This window comes from Mesoplodon densirostris, chromosome 9 (genome assembly GCF_025265405.1).
Source record: "Mesoplodon densirostris isolate mMesDen1 chromosome 9, mMesDen1 primary haplotype, whole genome shotgun sequence".
NCBI classification, from domain to species: Eukaryota; Metazoa; Chordata; class Mammalia; order Artiodactyla; family Ziphiidae; genus Mesoplodon; species Mesoplodon densirostris.
Window position 1 is genome coordinate 26,042,211 of NC_082669.1, and position 26,232 is coordinate 26,068,442.

The 26,232-nt window shown below is 45.8% G+C and overlaps 1 pseudogene; it reads left to right on the forward strand.

The window, feature by feature from the left end:
• The first annotated feature begins 156 nt into the window (after positions 1–156).
• Positions 157–25,681, forward strand: LOC132495753 (homer protein homolog 2-like; annotated as a pseudogene).
• Positions 25,682–26,232: the final 551 nt, after the last annotated feature.

Here is a 26,232-nt window from a genome sequence, read left to right on the forward strand (position 1 = left end):
AATCGCGCCCTACACTCGCACCCGCACACGCACCTGAGCCCTGCACCTACAGCAGCGCCCGCGCCCTGCACACGCTCTCGCACCCACTCCTACTCCCAGAATTCGCACCCGCGCCCCGGCCCTGCACATGCTGCGCTGGCACCAGCACCCGCGGCCATGCGCCTGGGGCCAAGCACACAGGGAACCGCTGGCTCCCTGAAGGCCAGCCTTGACCTGGACCTCAGGAGGGGCCTCAGGTGCACATGGGGGAGGGGGGAGTCCTCCCTCCACAGACTCATTCCTCACACCCCCAGGAGGAGATGCTACAGGACCCCTCCTGCCCGGGTCTCCACCACTCCACACACCGCACAGTGCAGCCCCCTGGCAGAGCTGCCCAGGAGGCTTCCAGACCAGGCCTGCACACTGGGGACACTGGGAGTGGGAGATGAAAGGGTGAAGGCTACCCCCTCCCCCATGGCCCTAGCCCCTCCCTCCCTCCCTCCCTCCTCCTAGCACTCGACACTGGGGTGTCTGGAACAGAGGTCCCAGGAACAGACATTGCCAGTTGGGGCAGAGTGTCCTTGAATCAGGGAAACAGTGGCTGCTCCGTCTGCATCTTGGGGTCCTGAGAGCTCTCAGCCCCCCTGCCCAGGTAGGGGCACACATTTTCCCTCTCCCAGGCCTAGTCCACCTGCCGGCTCCCAGCTCAGGCCTGGAAGAAGCGGGTCCATCTTGAAAGTGGCCCAGGAGAGCCAGGAGAGGAGGAGGAGCGAGCGGGGTTGGGGGTGGGGGGCAGGAGAGGCTGGGCCGACCCCGTTTCCCACAGAAGAGCCTCTCCCAGGGCCACACCTAGGCTGCCATCCAGAACCGGGACTTCAGATCCAGTGAAGACAACCCACTGGGCTCAGCAGCCCCATGCTCCTCAGAGAGGAAAGGGCCGGGGTCCGTCCTGGGGAGGCCCTGAGGAAATGAAGTTTCCAGCAGCCAGCTCCAGATTTGGGTGGTTCAGCGGGCCCTGACAGGCGCCACTTGCTGCACCGTGGGCTCCCCAGGCAGAGGGTCTGGGCCTGTCCTGCCCATCTCTCTCACCTTGGTGGCCAGCCCAGGGCTGGCCCCAGAAGCCACAATAAATATTTCCTGGATAAAAGATCTAATGCAGGGATTCCAAGGCAGGAGTGGGCGGTGGGGATGGCCCCAGGGCCCGCCCCAGCCAGGATGCCTTTGGCCCACGGCTGTCAGGCAGGTGAGCAGACCAGGTGGTGACCAGTCCCTGTGCTGGGTGATTCTGCAGACCCAGCTTGCACCCAAGAGAGAGCTGAAGACCAAAGAACACTTGGTAAAGGCCGGACCCGGACTGGGGGCAGAGGAGGCCCTGTGGAGGATGTGGCCTTGATCTCTGCAGGGCAGGGCAGAGGGGGAGACCACCTTCAGGGCTCAGTGCTGGAACCAGAGCACCCCAGGTGCCTCCTCGTGGGCAGGCACCCACCTCTCCTGGGGTAGCCAGGGGAGGACTGGAGGCCCCTCACCCACCAGCAGAGGCTTGCTCTTGTGGTTGTGTTCTGCCCCACAGGAGCCTCTCCCCACACATGCTGGGCCATCTGCAGCAGAAGGAGGAGACAGTCCCACACAGTAGAATACAATTGGCAAACAAACAAAACAAAATTGCACCCCTCAGTAAACCAGGCTCTGTCCAGGCTACAAGCAGACCCTGTGCACTGACAGGGTCACACATGCTTCCAGTGTGAGGCCACACAACGATCAAGTGGCATTAAAATCACCATGACAGCAGACACTGATTTGCTTATGTGCATTCTACATGTGTTATCTCATTTAATTCTCAAACAGTCCTAGGAGACATATACTATACGATCCCCACGTTATTAGGGGGGACAGCGGAGAGATAGAGAGGTGAAGCAACTTGCCCAATGTCACACAGCCAAGAAGTGGCTGGGACTCAAAACTTACTGCCCCATTAAGCCTCTTTTCTCTTTTATTTTCACACACACACATACAAACACAAATACACGCTCACACACATACACATACACACACAATACATACACAACCCACACTCACACTCATATACCATACACATATGCACACACACTCAAACATACACTCGCACACTCACATACACACTCACACACATATACACTCAATGCACACACACACATGCATGGCGTCCTACAGGCCTGGGCAAGGACACAGCAGCATTCTGGGTGTCTGTTTTGAGGTCCCTTCCTGCGGGTGGGGAGGCTGCCCAGGATCAAGTCTACGTGAGAAGTCAGGGTCACTAAAAGGGTATGATCTGAGGCCGCCGTTCTACTCCTGTTAGCTCCTGAGGTCAACAGGGCCGCCCCTCCTCTGGGATGGAACATTAAAGGCACGACACCAAGTGACCCTGAGGAGAGCAGGGAGGGCAGGGTGATCAGGGCACCACGGTGAGGAATGACTGAGCTACCAAAGGGACCCAGAGGGTCCCTGCCTATACAGCCCAACCCCTCAACTCCACTCACAGGACAACCCACTCCCCACCTCCAGACCCAGAGGGTTCCTCCCCAGGAGAGTGGAAAAGCTGGAAGGGAGAAGGGCTACCAGCCATGATGCTTTCTGGAGTTCCAGACCCCAGAAGCCCTCTCATCTGGCTTTGGCCTCTCACCCCTCTTGCAGGAAGGGCCCTCTTCTACCCGCACCTCCACATCATCTCCACCTCCCACCTTATCCTTTCTAGCTGGTTTTCGTCAGTGAGGAGGGCTCTCTCTCCCAGGTGGCAGCTGGGGTGGGTGTGGGGAATATCAGTTCTGGGAGGTTATTGTTAGGACGGTCACCATGGCAGCAAGCATCACATCTGCAGAGCCAAAAGTGCTGCACATGGGGCTCATTCTCCCAGGAAAGCCACGGCCTCCCCTATGCCCCTTGCCTCCAGGGGTTGCTGTCATGGGAGGGATGTCACTGCCACCACCTCTCCCAGTCCTAGCCATCTGCCTGGAAGAGCAGGCTGCCGTACCCCAGAGCAGGAAGACCCTAGTTCATCAATCTCCAATCACCAGGCCCTGACATGGCAGCCCACGCAGGACACTATGGCAGGCATGTGGGGAGATGATGGTAGCAGTGGTGGGGATGGTGATGATGGTGATGGTGATGATAATGATGATAGTGGTGGGGATGGTGATGATGGTGATGCTGATGATAATGATGATGATAGTGGTGGGGATGGTGATGGTAGTAGTGATGGTGGCGATGGTGACAATGATGGTGATGTTGGTGATGGTGATGATGATGGTGATGATGGTGGTGATGGTGATGGAGGCAATAGTAGTGATGATGAATGATGGTGGTGATGGTGGTGGTGGTAATTGTGGTGGTAATGATGGTGATGGTGGTGATGGTGGTGATGGTGGTGGTAATGATAGTGATGATGGTGATGATGGTGGTGATGGTGATGGTGGTGGTGATGGTGGTAATGATGGTGGTGATGGTGGTGATGGTGGTAATTGTGATAATGATGGGGATGATGGTGATGGTGGTGGTGATTACGGTGATGGTGGTGGTGATAGTGGTAATTATGGTGGTGATGGTGGTGGTGATGATGATGATGAAGGCCATAGCTACAAGTTACAATGTACCCACTACACTATGGAAACTCTTCTAAAGGTCCAACACCCACCACTTCATATAAACTTATAGCAACCTTGCAAGATAGGAACCATCATTAGCCTCCTTTTACAAATGAGGAAACCAAGGCACAGATCTGTAACTGGGCTCAGATCACACAGCTAATCTATGGCAAAAATCAGTACTGGCTTCCAAAGTCGCCTGACTTTATAGTTGGCGCCTTTAATCACTACACTCTGCTCAAGGGTGACTACTGGCCTTATGCATGCAGTTAGTGTGTGCCAGCTGTGTCCAGCTCTGCCCAGGCACTGTGTCACACCAGGGAACAAGATGGGCAAGGTTGACACCTTCACAGGGCTTACACCCAATACCAACAAGAAACAAACAAGAAAACATTGGGTAGTGATATTTGCTCTACAAAGATTTAAAGCAAAGAGGGTGACAGGGTGACAACTTCAGAGTGGGTGCCCAGGAAAGTCCTCTCTGAGGAGGTGACATCATTTAAGCTGAGATCTGAATGGCAGAGAGACGCTAGGATAGGGGGAAAGGGCATCTCAGGCAGAAAAAGCAGCCGTGCAACGGCCCTGTGGCCAGAACCAGCTGGTGTGTTTAAGGAATGAAAAAGACGGAGGAGAGAGTGCCTGCAAAGGCACCACCACATCTGTCATTTCTTCATCTGCACATTCTGCTTGGTACCTGAGTCCTCCAAGGGAGTCTGAGCCACCTGAATGACTAACAAGCAGAGTAATAAAGCTAACCAGTAGGACACGGGCAGCGTCCCCTGGCCTGTCCAAGGGCTCAGCCCATGGACATGAGGGCACAAACCCTCCAGACCTCCTTCTTTCTCACCAGGCATCCAAGCACAAGGTGGACAGCATGGTCTGTCTGGGAGATTCACTCTCTCAGGGTGCAGGGACCCCTGCTGAGCCCACTCCCAGGCCTCTGGCTGGCCGGTGCTCCCTCCCACATGCTCACACAGGCGTCTCCATCAACCAGGGCTGCTCAGGCCAGCGGGAGCAGGCAGCATGACACCAGGGTCCCAAATGGCCACGAGGGGCCAGGGAGCCATGCCCAGCTCATATTTCCCTCGCCATGGACACCAGGGACTTGTCATATGGAAACTGCCTCCTGACATGAGTCAGGAAACCCTGCACTCAGGTCCCTCCTGTGCTCACCTGCTCGCCCTCCACCCACATACGTGAAGGGTATGCTGAAGTGGCTACAGGCCTGAGATCCCCAGCACCAATACAGAGGACCTGTGTACAACAGCTAGGGGCTGACTTGAAACAGACGTTTGTTCCCTTCTCCCCAGGCACCCAGAGGTGGCACCCCTGGTGGTCACGGTCATGGCTGCTTGGCTCCATGTAGCCTTCAAGGACCCAGCTGCCTACAGCTCTCCTCCACCACTAGGGGCAGGCCCTCTTCCTGGCACCCCAACATGGAGACCCAACCATCAAATCCGTGTTCCTAGTGGCCAGATAGCAAAAGGGAGGATGGACAGAGTGCCCTTGTCAGCTTTGGCCACATGACCCTCCCCATGATGACCCGTTGGCCAGAATCTATCACATGACTTCACTTAGCTGCAAAGGATGCTGGGGAAAAGGTCTTGACCCAGTTAAAATGTGGGGATCCATCACTGAAGAAGAGGGGAGAAGGCATCTTGGAGGGGGGACAAGAGGTGGTCTCTGCCACCTTACCCGTGAGCATAGCCCACCAATTCTCCAGGTGTCAGTCCTAAGGAGCCAGTGTCTTCAGAGCCCACTGCTACAGAAAGAGCGGGGGCCTGAGTACACACCAGCTCAGGGATCTAATTCTGATCCCAATTAGGAGCCTCTGCTTTGTGACAGGAGCTAATACCTAATAGCTGTTAGGATTTACTATTGTTAACAGATGCAAAGCACTATAAAAGAAAATGTGCAGAAATTAGAGACAGCCACTTTGGAGAACTGTTTGGCAGTTTCTTACAAAGCTAAACAAATACCTTCCCTATGACCCACTAATTCCACTCGTAGGTATTTACGCAAAAGAAAAAAAAATGTATGTCAAAAGAAATCTGTACAGCAATGTTTATAGCAGCTCTATTCATAGTAGCTGAAACTGGAAGCAACGTAAATGTCCATACACAGGAGGGCAGGTAAACAAATCAGTGTATGTAAATAAGAAGAACTACTGATACACTTGACAACATGGGTGAATCTCTTGGAACTAAAGTTGAACAAGAGAAGCCAGACACAAAGAACACATACTGCAGGATACAATTTCTACAAAATTCTAGAACTAATCCATGGTTATAAAAATCAGAAAAGCAGCTGCACTGCTCAGGCAATGTGGGGATTGACTCCCAGCAGCCCGAGGGAAGTTCCTGGGGTGGTAGAAATGGTCTGTATTTCTTTGTGATTACACAAGTGTATACATTGTCAAAAATGTAGCAAACTGTACACTTAAAATCAGTACATTTGGGCTTCCCTGGTGGCGCAGTGGTTGAGCATCCGCCTGCCGATGCAGGGGACGCGGGTTCGTGCCCCGCTCTGGGAGGATCCCACATGCCGTGGAGCAGCTGGGCCCGTGAGCCGTGGCCGCTGAGCCTGCGCGTCCGGAGCCTGTGCTCCGCAACGGGAGAGGCCACAACAGTGAGAGGCCCGCGTATCACAAAAAAAAAAAAAAAATCAGTACATTTTTATGTGAATGTAATTTACATGCGTGACATGTTATTATGTATGTAAATTACCCCTAAACTTTTTTAGCTTTATAATAGTATTGATTGATTATTTTTATTGAAGTATAGTTGATTTACAATATTGTATTAGTTTCAGGTGTACAGCAAAGTGATTTAGTTATATATATATATACAGATATATATTATGTAGATATGTATATGTATGTATGTATTTTTTCAGATTTTTTTCCCTTATAGCTTATTACAAAATATTGAGCATAGTTCTCTGTGCTATACAGTATAGGTCCTTGTTGGTTATCTATTATATATACAATAGTGTGTTTATGTTAATCCCAAACTCCTAATTTATCTGTCCCCCCTTTCCTCTTTGGTAACCATAAAATTACACAAAATGTTGGTATCATGTGTGGAGAATCCATGTTCTTCTAGTCACATGGAACAGTCCCAGTGATTGACCAAGTATCAGCAGACAAAGGAGGGTCTCAAAAATAAATAACTACAGGAAGCCAATTACATCCACTCAGCAGGAAATTTAAATTATAAACTACAGAAACTACAAAAATGAAACTTATAAATGGACACAAGTGACCACCATGCCTCACATGCTGTGAGATGCAGCCGAGCAGTGTTCAGAGGAGATAAGCCAGCTTGACTTACTAGAAAACAAGCGAGATGGAGAATAAACTAAGATTTACAGCCAAAGACACTGGAAAAGAATGACAACCTCAAGAAAGGTAAAGGGAGGAGTTTGATAATGCCAAACAGAAACTAGTGAAATAAAAAACAACCAATAGTAAAACTAACCAGTAATACCAAAAGCTGGATCTTTGAAAAATTTTTTCATAGTAAAATAGACAAATTTTTGATGTCTGGTCAATAACAAAAATAAGTCCAAAAAGGTAAAAATGGGGGACAAAAATGAAATAAAGACATAAAGGTTACAAAAGGACACTATGCACAGAACTTCACCAATAAATGGAAAAACATAGTTGAAATGGAAAATTTTCTAGGAAAATACAAATGACTCATAGAGACTCAAAAAAAAAGTAAAATACCATAGAAGAAATGCAAAAACTATGATGAACTTTGCACAATAAGAATGTTTTCACTTATTATATTTGTACTATTTTTAAAAGTCAATGAGAATATGAAAAAAAAAAAAAGGTAAGCAAACAAACCCAACAGCCCTGACCAGGAAATGACCAGGGCCCAGGGCACCTGACAGCCTCTGCCCAGGTGCACGAGGAGCTCGTTCTAAATTTAAAGGACTAAAACATCAGGAAATACTGGGTGCTCCTTCCTTTAGTTTTTGTTTGGTTTGTTTATGCCCATGAACCTGGAAGAGGCTGCATTCCTGCCCCTGGTGCCTTTTTGATCACTTGCCAGGCGACCATCCATAGCGAGGGTCTACGCGGCACAGGTGGGACGCTCCGGGAAGCAAGGAGGGTTTGGAAGGATGCACTCGCTGGGCACCGGTTATTCAGGGTTTTGGAGGAAAGAAGGATTTGTAATAAAGACATGCATAGCAGTGCTATTTATAACCCAGAAAACTGGAAGCAACCCAAATCACCCCCTGCTGGGACTGGCCTGGCAGATACGCGGAGGAGGGGATGGAGATGCCGGGCCACGTGACACATGGGGAGGGAGAGCTCCGTGGAGACAAGAGCTTCGTGTGTGGGGGGAGCCAAATATAATGCAGTTTGCACACAGCCACCGTAATTATGGGGCACTGCAGGCATGTGCTCCATCAGAGGTGTCAGGCCACGGCCAGGCGGCCAACAGCCAGAGTAACTCAAGTGCTAGTGTAGCCGTGGCCCTCCGTATGCGGGCACACGGTCACCTCTTTGAGAATGAGGACACTGGACTCTGAGCTGTAGAGCCGACAGCGGTAAGGGTGGGGGGCAGCCCAGCCCTCCCAAGGCGTAGGGGCAGGTGATCCAGCCAGTCGTGCAGCGCCACCCGGAAAGGGTCCAAATGATGGAAACAGAACTTTAAGATCACAGGCCTTAGCCCCAGGGAAACAACGCCTACCTCTGAGCATGCTGCCTCCTCGCACACCCTGGAAACATGGGTCTCGGGTAGCGGAGGGGAGGTAACACTTTAAACTCTCCCCAGAGGCCCACATTCCCTCATCCTGCCAGGACTCCCCTGGGCCCTCTTCTGAGGTGCCCCCCACCCCCATGTGCAGGCTCTCCTGCTTTGGCAGTCATCACATGGGGGTCTCCCGGGTTTCTGGGCTCCCTCCACCCAGGGGTCCTGAGGACAGTGGGTGGAAGAGGGGGCGGGTGGACTCTGCCAGGAGGCCGGCAGAGTGTAGTGGGCTCACTCCTGCCCAGGCCCCAGCCCAGGGTACCTTGGCCTCCACCAGCTGCTGCCTGCATCTGGCCTTCCTGGTGGATCAGAAGAAGCTTCACACCATGGACACAGCCCTCCTGCCCCTTTCCCCGGTCCCTGACCCTCCTGCACGGCATCCCCCCAAGTCTGGCAGGCCACTAGGGTTTGAGGGCTCTCATATAGGACAGTCACAAGAGGAGGAGGCTCTTTCTCCTTCAGGAAGGTGACTGCAGAAACCCTCTCCATACAGCTGGAGGGCAGGACCTCAGCTGGGGTCTCGGCAGACTGGCTGGTGAGCCTGGACCCTCACAGCAGTCAGTGTGCACAGGCTCCAAAGCAGCCCTGACTGCAGTCGGTCCCTGGGAAGGCTGCCCCTCACATCACCGCAGCTCCCTTACTCCTACCTGGCTGAGTCTCTATCAAAGTGGTTGGTGCCCAGGGCTTTCTGCCCAGGGTTCTGCAGGGGGGCCATGTTGATTTTGATCCTACCCTAGGACCCAGGGTCTCCTGAACCCTCCTCACCTTCCCCTTTCTCTCAACTCCCAAGAGAAGCTGCTAGGGGCCACACCGTGGAAACTGCACATCTCACCTTCTTCATGGTGTTAACAATATTAATAATAGCTACCATTATTGGCAGGGGGCTAGAAGGTACCCATTTGGAATCAGGACTTGGTGGCCATTGCAAGGGAGAAGTGAGTAGGGGTGGGGGTGGGGGCAGGGCTGCATGACCACTCCTGCTGAGGGGGCAGGGTTGGGGGAAGACATGAGAGAGGAGCAGCTTTGGGGTAAAGGCATTAAGTTCCACTCAGGGCCTCCTGGCACCACCACCTGCAGCATCAGGTGAAGATGGACCTGCAGGCCAGAGCAAAGATGGAAACTGAAGGTACAGACCAGGGAATCATCAGAAGGAGGAGGGTGGGAGCCATAGTGAATGTCACCAGGAAGAGAGTAAAAGGCCAATTATGGGTCTCTGGGGGAAGCCTGCATTGAGCAGATGGTCTGAGGAAGGGTTGATCAAAGAGATCAGATGGAGAAAGCTGAGGGTGAGAGAACTAGGAGAGGAAAGAGTCCTGGAAGCCAGAGTTGAGAAGTGTCCAGGCAGAGAACACTGGTGGTGGGTCCAGTGGCTGGGGCGCAATGTCTCAAGGAGGGTGTGGGGGCAGGGGGTGGAGACAAGTACCACCTTCTCCATCAAGAAGCTTACTTGTGACTTCCATGTCTAGACATTGTGGATGAGCTGGGACCAGAATAACCTTTCCACCAGAGATAACCATAAAACTGGATGAAATGTATGAGACAACTGTTTTCAGGCCATAGGTGACAGACAGGCCAGACTTGAATCCCTGAGAGAAGGACAACTTACAATCACTCACCTCTGTGGCACAGAGCGCTGGAGCACAGAGGTCACATGGACCTGCCGAGGTAAAGACCAGATCGGGCAGAGAAGCAGTGGGAGTATGTGGGACAGGATGCCGGAGAAGACGAAGCTGTGTGCAGGTCCCCAGGACTCCACGTGGGGACCTGCAAGTCCTTGGCCAAGAGCCAGGCTGTGCATATAGGCTGGGCAGGATTGGGTCATGCTAAATTAGAGGTCCTTGGGAAGCACCTTGGATTTTCCAGGATCTGCAACAACAAAGCACAAAACCAAGGTCATCAGCCAGTGACTGAACTGCCTACAAAGCAGGAGTCAAAATTCTTCAGAGGAAATTAACAGAATCTTGAGTTTTACAACATATTAGTCATAATGTCCAATAGTCAATTAAAAAATAATCACTATGTATACAAAGGAACAGGAAATATGATCCCCAGGAAAGAAAAAAGCAATCTACAAAAACTGAAAAACTGAACACAAAATGACCCAGATGTTGAACTTAGAGACGTTAAGGCAACTATTATAACTGTGTTCAAAGAATTAAAGAAAGATATGGTCTTAATCAGTGAATGGATTGGAAATTTCAGTCCCCAGATGGAAAATGTATATAAAGATAGATCAATGGAAATGATCTAATCTGAAGATTAGAGAGTAAAAAGGCTGAAGGAAAATGAATAGTGCCTCAGAGACTTGTGGAACAATATAAAATGATCCCACACACGTATAATTGGAGTCTCAAAGGAAAGACCGTGAAATTGAGGCAGAATGAATGAAAACACAATGGTCAAAAACTTCCCAAATTTGATGAAAAACATCAATTTACATATCCAATAATCTCAACAAACCCCAATCAGGATAAATATAAAAAGAACCACACTCAGACAGACAAAGTTCTGAAAACCAAAGAGAATTCTGAAAGCAGCCAGAGAAAAATGACACATTGCTTACATGGGAACGATTATAAGAATTATAACAGACTTCTCACCAGAAACAATGGAAGCCATACAACAATGAAATGACATCATCCAAGTGCTGTAAGAAAAAAGCTATCAACCCCCCAAAATTCTTATCCAGTAAAAATGTCCTTTAAAAAAAAAGGCTGAAATAAATTCACATAAACAAAACTAAGAGAGTCCATTGACAGAAGACACACACTACAGTTAAGGTAAATGACACCAGGTGGAAACTTAGGTCTACAGGAAGGAATGAAGAGCACAGGTGGAGAAACCTGGCAGACACGATCTTACCCACACAACAGAAGTGAGCATCACCAGAGTGGGACAAATCGACATTGCAACATTACCTCTGCATCATTTATGAGGAGCACAGGGGAAGTAAAACAAATGAGACATTCTACAAAGCAGCAGACCTGAACTCTTCAAAAATTTCAAGGCCCCAAAGGAAGGAAAGACTGGAGAACTGCTCTAGGCAGAAAGAAACTGAACACACACACAGCTAAATGCAACTCGGGGTCCTGGGCTGAATGCTGAGCCTATAAAGGACATTATTAAGGCCACAGGCAACATTTTCATGGGATTAGATGGTGATATTGGAGCAAGGATAATTTCCTGATTTCAACAGTTGTACTGGGTTGACGTAGGAGAGGACTCCTGTTTTGCACAGGGGCATGGAGGGATAATGAAGAATCATGCCTACGGCTTATTATCACATGAGTCAGAAAAAATACATAGAGAAACAGATTTATAAGGCAAATGTAGTGAAGTGTTAACAATTGGGGAATTTGGTTGAAGAGCATATAGGTGCTCTTTGTACTATTTTGCAACTTTTCTGTAAATTCGAGATTATTTTTAAAAAACATTTAAATAAGAAGCATCTTCGTTGGGGCAAAAAGGAGGAAGAGAGGGCAACAGAATGGGTCATAGTTAAGGAAAGATAATTATTTTAAATAATTATTTTTATTGAGGTATCACATATATACAGAAAAGTGCATAAATCACAAGCATAAATCACAACTTCCACCTTCACCCAGCACCCAGGTTAGGAAACAAAACAATGGCTGCATGCTTCCTATCCTCTCCCAGTTACAACCCACCCCCCCACTGTGACAGCCGCTATAGCAACCTTTGCCAACACAGATTAGTATGGACTGTTTGTGAGGTTTCAACAATTGGAGTTGTGAAGCATTTTCTCATTTGTGTCCAGGTTTTCCCCCTCAATACCATGTGATGTCCAAACATGTTTCTGTATCTAGGACTAGCAACATTTTCGTTGCCACACTATCTCCAACCATGCAACTATACCACTACTCCTGCATCCATTATGCTGCTGTGAACATCCTTGCTCATGTCTCGGTGAAAGTGTGTGCATTTCTTTTGGCAAATACCTAGGAGTGAATTTCTGGGTCATTGGGGTTGAGTATGCTCACCTTTAATGGACACTTCCAATTTTTCCCACAGTGGTTGTACCAAGTTACATTCCCACCAACACAATATACGACTTTTGGCTGCTCCACAGTCTAGCTAGTAAGAACTGGTGTTGTAAGATTTGAGGCCATTCAGGTGTGTGCGTGTGACATTGTGATCTTAACTTTCATTTCCCTGATAACTTGAGGGTGAGCACCTTCTCATGTTTTTGGGCCATTTGGATATCCCTTTTTGTGAAGTGCAGTTCATGTTTTCCCCAATTTTTCTATTGGTTGCTTGTCTTTTTCTTATTGATTTGTAGAAATTCTTGAAAATTCTGGATCAGAATCCTTTGTCAGATATATGCATTGGAAATATCTTTTGCCACTCTGTGGCTTGGCTTTTCACCTTCTCGCACATTATTAAGAGTATCTTTTGATAAATATAGGTTCTTAATTTCAGTGTGATTAAATGTATTAATTTTTTCCTCCATGGCTGAATTAGTTCTACAATCCTTATGAATTAAGAGCGTGTATGTGCATGTGCACATGTGTGTCTGTGTGTGTGTGTGTGTGTGTGTGTAATATAAAGTAAACATCAAGATTTTTTTCCGTACGTGTATTCAATTCACCCAGCAGTAATTTTGGAAAAGACTCTTCTTCCCCCAACTTATAAGCAAGTGTTAATGTTGTCATACATGTGTGGGCCTGTTTCTGGACTCAGTTCAGTTCCATTGGTCTATTTGTCTATCCTTGACTAAGGCCACCCTGGGTAATTACTGTAGCTTTGCAGTGAGTGATGATGCTGCTGGTACAAGTCCTCCAGCTTTGTTGCTGTTGTTCCTCTGTTCCTCCCCCTTTAACTAATCTTTCCTGTTCTTGGTCCTTTGCAATTTCATGTAGATTTTAGAAACAGCTTCTCAATTTCACATACACACCTGCTGATATTTGGGGGGAGTAATATGCATTAAATACATAGCTCAGATTGAAGAGAGTTGAAATTATTTCAATATTGTCTTCCAATCCACAAACATGGTATACATCCTTCCATTTATTTAAAGTTCATAGTTTCCTGTGTAAAGGTTTTGCATGTCTTTTGTTACCCTATTACTAGGTATTTGGTGCTTTTTAATCCTATCAGAAATGATAATTCTTAAAATATTTTAATTGTTGCTGGTCTATATAAATAGAAATTTTAAAGTATTGATATTATAGCCAGCAACCTTGCTAATTTCACATATTAATTCTAATAAATTGCCTGAAATTCTTTTGGATATTTTATTTACACAATAATGTCATCTGGAAGTAATGACTTTTATTTCTTCCTGTCCAAACTTTAGGTCTTTTTCTACTTGCCTTTTGAGCTAAGTCACCAATACAATGTTGAACAGTAGGGTGATTATGGATATCCTGTCTCATTCCCAATCTCAGGGGAGAAGTTTTCAATATTTCATCACTAAGACTGTTTTTGTAGATACTCTTTAACAGAATACAAAAGTTCCCCTCCACTCCTAGGACATAATCTGAATAAGTTAAATCTTTTAAAACGTATTGAAGCTTATGGCTCAACCATATGATCAATTTTTGTAATGTTCCATACACATTGGAAAGTAGTCTGCATTCTGTCATTATTGGGTATGGTTTCTATATATGTCAAATATGTCAAGTTTGTTAATCATGTTATTCAGATTTTGTCCTTACTGAGATTTTTGTCTGCTTGTTCTCTCATATATTAAGGAAGGTAGGTTAGGTCTTGCACTATAATTGCCAATTTTTGTTTGTTTGTTTTTGCGGTACGTGGGCCTCTCACTGTTGTGGCCTCTCCTGTTGCAGAGCACAGGCTCCAGACGCGCAGGCTCAGCGGCCATGGCTCACGGGCCCAGCCGCCCCATGGCATGTGGGATCCTCCCAGACCGGGGCACGAACCCGTGTCCCCTGCATTGGCAGGCGGACTCTCAACCACTGCACCGCCAGGGAAGGCCCTATAATTGCCAATTTTTAAATTTCTCCTTTTAATATTGTCAATTTTTACTTTATATATTTTGATATATTTTATGTTATTAGGTTTATACAAAATTTTTAATTTTTGTGTATTTCTGTCAAATATACCTTTTAATTATTATGTCTCTCTTTATCTCCAGTTACCTTTATTTTCTTAGTGTTTATTTTATCTAATGATAGTATAGCTACATTAGCTTTCTTTTGGTTAGTGCCTGCATGGTATGCAGTAAAGGGTTAATACATCAGACTTGGTTTGCCCAAACCCTGCACATTCCAAGAAAGGACTGATCCTTGACTGGCTGCTGGGAAATAGCTTCTGCACTCTTGGAATATCCTGCCTAAAAATCATGTTTTGATATTCCTGAGGCCTTGGCCCATGCTCTATCAGTTTGACCAGGGTTAGGAACTTAAACGTGTCTCCTCCAAATTCACGTGTTGAAACTCTAATCCCCCGTACTTCAGAATGTGACTATATTTGGAGAGAGGGCCTTTAAAGAGATAAATAAGTTAAAATGAGGTCACTTGGGTGGGCCCTAATCCAATTTTGCTAGTGGATTTTATAACATTTTAATGTTATAAGGAGATTGGGACACACAGAGAGACACTATGGATGCACAGAGAAAAGGCCGTGTGAGGACACAAGAAGGTGGCCGTCTGCAAGCCATGGAAAGAGGCCTCAGAGAAACCAATGCTGACATTTCGATATTCCAGTCTCCAGAACTGTGAGAAAATAAATTTCTGTTGTTTCAGCTACCCAGTCAGTGGTATTTTGTTATGGCAGCCCTAGCTGACCTATACAATCAGATAGCTTACGTGACTTGTGGTGAATGCCTATTTCTGTGTACCTGAGACACTGGGCTATGCTGTATCAGCTTTATCTCTGGGGGCTGCAGACTGAGTAGCTAAGGTTAGTCATATAGACAGTGCAGCCAATTCCCAACAAAACCCCTTGACACCAAGGCTCAGGTGAGCTCCTCAGCTGGTAATGCCTTGTATGTGTCATCACACATTGTTATCTGGAGAATTAGGTGTGTCCCATGCAGCCTCACTGGGAGGGGACCCCTGGAAGCTGGTGCCTGGTTTCCCCTGGACTTCACTCATGCACCTTTTCCCTTTGCTGATGTTAATCTGTCTCCTTCTGCTTTAAAAAACCACAAGTGTGAATATAAGAGCTCTTCTGAGTCCTGTGAGTCCTTCTAGTGAACCACCAAGCCTGAGAGTAGTCTTGGGGACCTGTAACACACATGGTCTGTATTTTCCCATCCCTTTATTATTTTTTTCCCATCCCTTTATTGACAGCCTCTCTGCATCCTTATATTTAAGATGTGCCTCTTGTAGCAACATAGTTTAATTTGTTTTGATCCAGTCCGTCTTAGTATTTATCTTGGAGTAATTAGTCCCTTTACCTTTAATGTACTTCCTGATATATTTGAGTTTATACCTACTATGGGAATCCTTGTTTTCTATTTATCCCACCTGTTTTATATTCTTTCAATCCTCTCCTTTCTCGCCTCTTTTTTTTTTTTTGGATTAAGTATTTTTTTTATTATTCCAGTCCCCCATCTATTAGCCTGTTAATTATGCATCCCTTTACTTTAAAAAAAAATGTATCGAGGTATAGTTGATGTACAGTATTATTTAAGTTTCAGGTGTACAACATAGTAATTCACACTTATTAAAGGTTATATTTCATTTATAGTTATTATAAAATATTGACTATATTCCCTGTGTTGTAAGCATTCCTTTACTATTATTTTACTATTTACTGTTTACAATCCTTTATTATTCTTTTAGTGGTTACCCTTGATGACAATATGCATCCTTTACTTATTAGGGTATTAGGGTCTACCATAAATTAGCACTCTTTTTTTTAACCTCTTCCCAGACCTTAAAACTCTCTATTTCCATTTCCAACCTTCCTAGTTCTTTTGTTTTTATTGTCATGCATTTTATTTTTACATATTTACATAGTCTTTTTCTTTCCATAAAATTTTTGTTGCCTGGGTCCTTCTCTCATTTATTCAGTGATATTCACTGCTTCATGGAAAAGGTAATTATAGTGGAGAACCAAGAAATACATTACTACCTGAATTAATTTATAAACTTTAGCTGAAGCAATATTATTGAAAGCCTGGCTTTCCATGATAAGAGCCAAGCTTTGGGGTAGAGAATAGGTTTTTTTCTTTTCTTTCTTTCTTTCTTTCTTTCTCCTTCCTTCCTTCCTTCCTTCCTTCCTTTCTTCCTTTTTTAGAGGAGTACAAATTAACTCAGTAGGTTGAGTAGGGAATACTAAATGCAGAAAGAGAAGATCAAATACAAAAGCAAAAAAACATAGCAGAATGCAATCATATGGGAAGAGCTACATTGTGTTTCCCCTTTTTGTCTTTGGCACAGAACAAACAAAGGGCTCAAGGTATACTTATTTCTATTTTAAATTCTTTCCTCTTTCCTTTTTTACCACCATCCACCATCTATTTGCTTATTATAGTAGTATCAGAATTGTTAACTTGTCCTCCCATGGGTTTATGTACATTTTGAACCTCAGAAGGCCTTATTGTTGTTGTTTTATAGAGTCACTATTCATTTAGATTTACCCTTTCCATCCATTCATTACTCTTTATTCCTTCTTCAGTTTCCATCTTCTATCTGGGATTATCTTTTTGCTCAAAGAACTCCCTGTACTTTTTTTTTTTAAGTGTAGATATTCTGCCAATGAAGACTCTTTTTTTTTTTTTTTTTTTTTTTTTTGCGGTATGCGGGCCTCTCACTGCTGTGGCCTCTCCCGTTGCGGAGCACAGGCTCCGGACGCGCAGGCTCAGCGGCCATGGCTCACAGGCCTAGCCGCTCCGTGGCATGTGGGATCTTCCTGGACCGGGGCACGAACCCGTGTCCCCTGCATCGGCAGGCGGACTCTCAACCACTGTGCCACCAGGGAAGCCCGAAGGCTCTCATTTTTAAGTTTTTTATTTTTCCTAAAATGTCTTCATTTCACCCTCACTTTTGAAGAATATTTTTGCTACCAAATTCTATAGTATTCTAGGTTGGTAGTTATTTTTTCCAGCACTTAAAAATGTTATTTAATGCCTTCTGATTATTCATTTGTGTTGAAAACTCTGATATGTCTGATTGTTACTCCTTTGAAGTTACTTTATAGTTATTTATTTTTACTCTGGTTCCTTTTAAGATTATCATTGTATTTATCCTGCTTGGGGGTTCACTGAGTATCTTGAATCTGTGGACTGATAGCATTCATTTATTTTTTAAATTATCAGCCATTATGTCCACTAATATTTCTTCTGCTCCAATATCTTTCTCTTTCTAGGACTCCAGTGTACACATTTTAGAACTTTTCAACAGGTTCCATATATCTCTTGCATTATTTTCTGTATTTTCCATCTTTTTTACATCTTTGTGCATCAGCCTTGATATTTTCTACTGTCCTATCTTCTACTAATCCTATCAGTCAACTTTCATTAATTCTCTATTCTCTAGTGTCCTATCATAAACACAGATTGTATTGTAAATACAATTATTGTGTTTTCAGCTCTAAAATGTATATATATATATATTTTTTCCTCTAGTGAAATTCTTCATCTAATCATTTTCTTTAAAATATTAAAAAGTTATTTTAAAGTCTGTCTGATAACTCCAAGATCTGAGTCATCTGAGGTTTTCTTGATATGTCTATAATTTATAATTGAATGTTAGACACAGTCCATGACAATTTATTGAGGTTCTGGATTCTTTTACCTTTCTCCATCTTATCCTCTGGAGGCAGCTAGAGTGTGGGCAGACTATCTTAATCCAAAGTAACAGGAGGCAGGATTTAGGTCTTTATGCCTCTTTCTATCTTTGGTTCATGCCCATTCCTAGGGTGGAGCCCTCCCCAGGCCCCAACCCAGATCCTAAATCCCAATTTTTGTCTCTTCATAACCATTAGATTGTTGAAAATTCCACTCTTAGCTTCTTAGTCTCTCATCATGTGCATTAAATATATAGGTAAATGCTTCAGGGGCAACATCTGAGTTTGGGGCTTCCAGCCTCTTGAGTGCTGGCTATTTTGTCAGCACTATAATTAAAATTTTCTCTGCTTCTCCATGAACTTGCTGAGAACTCTGCTGGCTTCCTTGCCTCTCAGCAGTAGTAGCCCCAAGCTCAGATTCCTAGCCACTCTAAGCCAAGAACTGGTTCACACCTGGAGATGTAAGTGGTGTGCAGAATATGAGCTCACATCTCTCCAGTTCTCTTTTCTTTGGAAACTTGGCTCCTCAATTCATGGTTGTCTGCAGCTGTCTGAGGCCTTCAAACCAATATTTTCATCTGGATTTTCTACTTGTTCTCAGTGAGGGCAGTGGTCCAGCCAAGTCCTCCACCACAGCTGGAAGTAGTAACTCGAGGAAGGGATGGCATCAAACTGGAAACTGAACAGGTTTCTCTCTCTCTCTCTCGCGCACACACACACACACACACACACACACACACACAGTAACTAATGATGACTGCTCCCCCCTAAGGAGCCCTTATCACATGCCAAACTTGGTGCTATGTACTTACATGTGTCATGTCATTTGATTTTTACAGCAACCTCATAGGATAGGTATTACATCTGGTCCCGTTTTACAGATGAGGAAACTGAAGCTTAGAGAGGCAAACTAACTTGTCCAGGCAATCTGTCTATCCCCTGGAACCGAAATACATAGAAAAAAGTTTAAGTTGTTTTTATTGTAATATATATGTAATATAAAAGTTACCATTTCAACCATTTTTAAGTGTACAGCTCAGTGATATTTAAGTACATTCACAATGCTGTGCAACCATCACTACTATCGCTTTCCAAACTTTTTCATCACTCCAAACAGAAACTCTGTAGCCATTAAGCAGTAACTCCCCATCCCACCACCATCCAGTTGCTGGTTACCTCTAATCTACTTCCTATCTCTATGAATTTGCCTATTCTAGATATTTCAGATAAATGGAATCATACACAATTTGCCATTTTTTCCATCTGGCTTATTTCCCATAGCATAGCGTTTTCAAGTTTCATTCATGGTGTGGCAGGTACAGTAGTCCCTCCTTACCCACAGGGGAAACATTCCAAGACCCCCAGTGGATGCCCGAAACTGTAGATAGTACTGAACACTATGTATATTGTGCTTTTTCCTATACAGACATACCCACGATCAAGTTTAATTTATAAATTAGGCACAATAAGAGATTGACAACAATAATAAAATAAAATAATTGTAACAATATACTGTAATAAAAATTATGTGACTGTGGTCTCTTAAAATATTTTATCATACTGTAGTAACTCTTCTTCTTCTTGTGATGATGTGAGATGAGAAAATACCTACATGATGAGATGAAATGAGGTGAATGAAGTAGGCACTGTGATGTAGCATCAGGCTACTATTGACCTTCTGACCATATGTGAGGAGGATCATCTGACTAGAGTGATCCTGGAACATCGAGCCATGATGATGCCAGTGGTTGAATGTCAGGAGCAGACAATGTCAATGATTGGGGATCTCGGACAGAATAGCACAAGATTTCATCACACTACACAGAATGGCAGAAATTTAAGACTTATGAATTGTCTAAAATTTTTCCATTTAATATTTTTGGATCACAGTTGACCATGGGTAACTGAAACCTTGGAAAGTGAAACCATGGATAAGGGTGAACTGCTATATGAGAAATTCATTCATTTTTATTTCATTGTATGGATATACTACATTTTGTTTATCCAATCATCAGTGGATGGACATTTCTGTTCTTTCCACCTTTTGGCTATTGTGAGTAATGCTGCAGTGAACAATGGTGCACAAGTATCTGTTTGAGTCCCTGTTTTCAATCCATTTGGGCATATATCTAGGAGTGGAATTGTTTGGTCATATGGTAATCCTATGTTTAAGTTTCTAAGGAACCACCAAATTGTTTTCTACAGAACCTGCACCATTTTACATTCCTACCAGGAATATGCAAGTGTTCTAATTTCTCCACATGCTCACCAACACTTGTTATTTGCCTTTCTAAAAAAAATTATAACCATCGTAGTATGGGTGAAGTGTATCTCATTGTGGTTTTTGCACTTCTCTATTGAGTATTGACATGGAGGATCTTTTCATCTGCTTATTGATTATTTGTATATTTATTTTGAAGAAATGTTTATTGAAGTCCTTTGCCCATATTTTAGTTGATTTGTCTCTTTGTTGTTGAGTTGTAGGAGTTCTTTCTACATTCTGGATATTAAAATCTTATTTTCGGGTTTCCCTGGTGGCGCAGTGGTTGAGTCTGCCTGCCGATGCAGGGGACACGGGTTTGTGCCCTGCTCCGGGAAGATCCCACATGCCGCGGAGTGGCTAGGCCCATGAGCCATGGCCGCTGAGCCTGCGCGTCCGGAGCCTGTGCTCCGCAACGAGAGAGGCCACAACAGTGAGAGGCCTGCGAACCCAAAACAAAAAAACAAACAGAAAAAAACCCCTTATTTTCTTCTACTCTGTATGTTATATTTTCACTTTCTTGATAATGTCTTTTGATGCACAAAAATCTTTAATTTTAATAAAGTCCACTTTATCTAATTTTCTTTGGTTGGTGGTGCTTTTGGTGTAATATTTAAGAAGCCAATATAAAATCCAAAGTTCTGAAGATTTATGTTTTTTCTTCCAAGAGTGTTATGCTTTTAGCTCTTGTATTTGGGTTGTTAATCCATTTTGAGTTAATTTTTGTGTATGGTGTGAGGTAGGGGTCCCACTTCATCCTATGAAACAGGCAAATTCATACAGACAGATTAGTGGGTGATTAGGGCTTGGGATGGGGGGTGGGATTAGTAGTGACTGCTAATGGGTATGAGATTTCTCTCTGGGGTGATGAAAATAGTCTACATTTAGATAGTGGTGATAGTTGCATAACTCTGTGAATACATTAACCACCACTGAATTGTACACTTTAAAAGGGTGAATTTTATGCTATGTGAATTATACCTCAATAAAGCTGTTATTCAAACAAACAAACAAAAAGAACAGCTGGTGGCCCATAGGAGGGCGACAGGCCTGGCAGCCCCGCCTCCTGCTTCTAGGAGAGAAAACATGCTGCCCTCCCGTGGCCTCCAGTGGCTGCCGGCCAGACTCTTGCACTGCCAGGGCTGTGTTCTAAATCAAACACGTGGCCCAGGCCCAGGATTCTTTCTCCTCTCCAATGTCACATTTTAGGGAGCCCTTCCTGCACTTGGAGGGGCAGGGGTGTCAGCATCCTCCCAGGGGCCCTGGAGAGGCAAACTGAGTGGCCTTCCTAGGCAGAGGCTGTTGACAACCAGGTCCAGAAAGGAGAAGGCGGCAGACACGGGGTAAGGACTGTGCCTGACAGACCGTGTATGGGTCCCTGAGCCACCCCCGGCCCCCTCCATATGACCCAAGCTCTAGGCTGGGAGCAGAGGGCGGGAGCCAGTCTGGTTGGTGCCACTGCTGTGTGGTCCCCAGTGGGCCTCTGTCCGGGAAGCTCGGGGTCCCCACCAGGCCCCAGGGGCCCTGAGCCCTCTCTGACTTCATACCTCCCAGCAGAGCAGGGGCCCAGAGGAAGCAGAATGCGGCTGGGTGCGAATGCAGGTTGGGGAAGGCAGCTCCCTGGCAGTCCAGTGGTTAGGACTCAGTGCTTTCCCTGTTGGGGGCCAGGCCACGCAATGCGGCCAAAACCAGCAAACCAACAGACGAACAAAGCAGTCTGGGGAGAAGGTCCTACAATTGTCCCCGTGAGGTCCATGAGGCCAGGAAGGAGAAGGACCAGAGTGTAAGCTCCCAGGAGGGTATGGCCCTCCCCTTCCTGGCCCAGAGGACTTAGAGGCCTGGCTGGCCTGCGGCCCCTGGTCTCAGGCACTTGCAGCTCTTCAGCAGGATTCAGCAACCACCTGGCCGCTACACACCTGCCTTGGCATTTTAATTACAGTCATTAAGATGCCTCCTTTTGCTGTGGCCATGTCAGCAGTTCCAGGCCTTTCTGTGCAGAGCAGCTCAGCCTCATCCCCTCCACCTGGCTCCTAACCCTCTCCCCTGCCCCTCCAGGGCTCACAGTCCCCTAGGGCTTCTGGTCCCTGGGTCCCATGTCCTCAGCTCGAGGGGCTGGGTTCTAGGCCGCACCTCAGGAACCCCGCCCCCAAGGCGCCCAAGGGTGCTCACTGCAGTATCCCCTGCCCCCAGCCCCTCCCCGTTGGGAGCCCCGAGCCCCGTGTGCTGCCTCCACAGACTCCCCGTGGAGTGGAGACTCCTCCATGGGGCCACTGTCCCTCCACAGTTTGGGTGTGACACACACCCTCTCTGTTGGTCTGTCCCCTCGCAAGGCTATGAGCAAAGCGCCTGTCTCCTTGTGCCCCCTCTAAGACCTGGGCCTGTGTCTGAGTCTAATTCCCAGGAAAAGCTGTTCAGCCAAACTTAGCACAAAATGGCAGTTCTGGGGTTGAACTCTACCTAGCAACAAGATTAGCAGCTGATTTTGCAAACTGGTATTTTTATCTCTGGGACTGGAACAGCTGAGAAAAGTGGCCTCCTCCTGCACCACCTGGGGACCCCACATCCCCAGACGCTCCTCCTGGCCCCAGGTCCGGCTCTGCCTCCCCTTCTTGCTTGCAGGGGTCCCTGAGCCCTGGGGGTGGGGACGGGGATCGTGAGAGCCTCCCGCGAGGTATGTCAGCCCCCAGGTCCGCGAGGAGACGCTGAATGGGTGCTGAGGCTCCCGAAGCAGCCTGTCTTCCGGTCCTCACTCACTGTCTCCCTTTTCCTTTTCCTCATCCCTCTGTCTCCCCGTCCCAGATCATTTGCACTTTCCACACTGTGCTGTGCTTCGTGCCCCATCAGAGGGGAGGTCTGTGGGGCCGGGGTCACAGCAGGCTGGGTAGCTGCAGGATGCTCTGGACCACTTCCTCGCACCCCTCTCCCAGCTCCTCTCTGCCTGCCTTCTCTCCGCCCCTCACAATGATGGGAACCTTCCGGCAGCCTCAAGCCCCAGTGCCATTTGTGTGGGTTGCCATCTGCCAAGCTGTCATCTAGGAGCCATCATGGCTCCTTGTTTTAGAGAGAAAATATTGTCATGGTAAGACCTTCCAGAAATGGACTTTCAGTCCAGAACAGGATGGATGGCGTGGACTCCCTTTTCCAGTTCCTCCTCCCTGGACATAATCCAGCAGACACCCATTAAAGGATCCTGAAAGCTGGAAAGAAGAATTCAGGCAGGCTGGGACCACGGGACTTGAGAACAACATGTTGTATGTCCCGGCATTGCTTTTTATCTCCCGCATACCCAGGGCTGGCGCAGGGGCCTGCAATCTCAATCGCCACTTGGCATCGACAAAACAGGCAGACAACAGGAAAGGCTGCCCTTGGGCCAAAGGATGGGAGAGGGGAGGCCCAACAGAGCTGGTGCTGTGGGCTCCCCCACCAGACACCTAAGGGAGAAAGCGTCATGGAGCCCTGAGTCTCCCCACCTCCAGCCAGTGCCATGCAGAGCCCCAGGCCCAGTGGAAGCACGCTGGCCTCGCAGGCCACGTTGCCATGCAAGAACTCCAAAAACTAAACCTTGGAACCCTAACCCATAAAAGTAGGCCTGAAAGTATAAATTAAACCTGAAAAGGGTGACTTCCTGCAAAAATAGAGGAGTTAAATAAGAGTAAGACTCATAATAACCAAAACATCCAGGATACAGTTGAAAATCCTTCGTCATACCAAGAACAAGGAAAACCACAATTTGAATGAGAAAAGACAACCAACTGAGGGCAATGCCAAGCTCAACTGGCAGTTGGAAGTATGGGGCAAGAATTTTGGAGCAGCCATCATAAAAATGCTTCAATAAGCAATTACAAACTTTCTTGAAAAAAATGAAGAAATGGAAAGTCTCAGCAAAGAAGTTGTTTTTTTATAAAAAATTTCTCTATAAAGAAAAATATTTTCTACAAAGTAAAAATTGTACCTACAATTGTCGAGTTTTTATCATAAATGGATGTTAAATCTTGTTAAATGCTTTTTCTGAATCTATTGAGATGATCATATGGTTTTTATCCTTCCTTTTGTTAATGTGTTACATTGACTGATTTGCAGATATTGAACCATCTTTGCATTCCTGGAATAGACCCCACTTGACCATGGTGTATGATCATTTTAATGGATTGTTGAATTCAATTTGTTAATATTTTTTTAAGAACTTTTGCATCTATGTTCATCAAGGATATTGGCCTGGAATTTTCTTTTCCTGTGGCATCCCTAGCTGGTTCTGGTATCAGGATATTGCTAGCCTCATAAGATGAGTTTGGGAGAGTTCACTCCTCTTCTGTTTTTTGGAAGAGTTTGAAGAGGATTGGTATCAATTCTTCTTTGAATGTTTGGTAGAATTCACCAGTGAAGCCATCTGGTTCTGGACTTTTGTTTGTTAGGAGATTTTTGATTATGGATTCAATCTCCTTACTAGTAATCAGTCTGTTAAGATTTTCTATTTCATCATGATTAAGTCTTGGTAGGTTGTACATTGCTCGGAATTTATCCATTTTTTCTAGGTTGTCCAATTTTTTGGTGTGTAATTGTTCATTCCTCTTTCTGATTTTATTTATTTTATGTATTCTCTCTGTTTATCTCGGTAAGTCTAGCTAAAGGTTCATCAATTTTATCTTTTCAAAGAACCAGATCTTAGTTTCATCGATCTTTTCTATTGTCTCTTTAGTCTCTATTTCACTTATTTCTACTCTAATCTTTGTTATTTCCTTCCTTCTACAAACTTTCATCTTTGTTCTTCTTTTTCTTGTTCCTTGAGGTATAAAGCTAGGTTGTTTGAGACTTTTTTTGTTTCTTGAGATAGACATCTATTGCTATAAACTTCCCTCCTAGCAACACCCAGCTGACCACAGCACTACAGGACTCAGCAGCCAGCGTGGAGCAGTGGAAGAGGCAATTCTCCCTCTGCCACAATGAGAACGACCAGCTCTGGAACAAGATATGATGAGCTGGAAAAGCAATGCAGTGAGATAAACAGAGAGGAGAAGACTATCCAGTTGAAGAGAAGAGTTGAGGAGCTGGAATCAGAACTCTGAGAAAAGGAGACGAAGTTGAAAGACCTCCAAAAACAAAGTGAAATCATCCCACAACTCAGGTCAGAGTGTGAATACATCGCTGAGAAATTAGAGGCAGCAGACAGTCAGAACCTAGAAGACAACGTGTGTTCTCTGAAGACGAACATTGAAAAGAGTAAGTACCAACAGCGCCACCTGAACGTGGAGCTGAAGAGCTTCTTGGAGGTGTTGGATGGGAAGACTGACGACCTGCTCAACTTCCGCAGGGGGCTCTGCATGCTGGGTGCCAACAACTAGGGCCATTTCTGAGTCCCCAGTGTGTGTGAGAGACAGAGTAGCACTAGGATGTCCTCCCATTCACGTTGCTTCTGTAAATGCAGGTGCAGGTTGGCATGTTTCCAAACCAGGGATGCCGTCCACTCTCTCCTCTCCAGAATAGAAATCTCCCCTCGCTTCTCTGGCCTTGCAAGTTTGCAGACAACTGGACAATTCTGACTCAGGAATCCAGAACTAGGTCTACCTTAAACGTTTATGCAGTCAGGGCAGGGATGTTTATCTTTCTTAAGGGCTGTTGCAACCATATGAACTGAAAGAGTATTTTCTAATCCAAATATAAATACCCTTTCCATCTCCTGTTTTTGAGTAGCATTCATAGTATTCGAAAGTCCATCAGGCCTCAGTGTATGGGGGTGTGGTGACAGCAACTACCCTCTCAGTATATACAGAGATGCTTTAAAACAACCACTTAGCAGAGACTTGTCCCGAGAAAGAAAACAAGTTTCTGGTGGGTGTGTTTTCTGGCACGGCAATCACCTATATGCACTCTGCCTGCTTCCACCCGCCCCCAG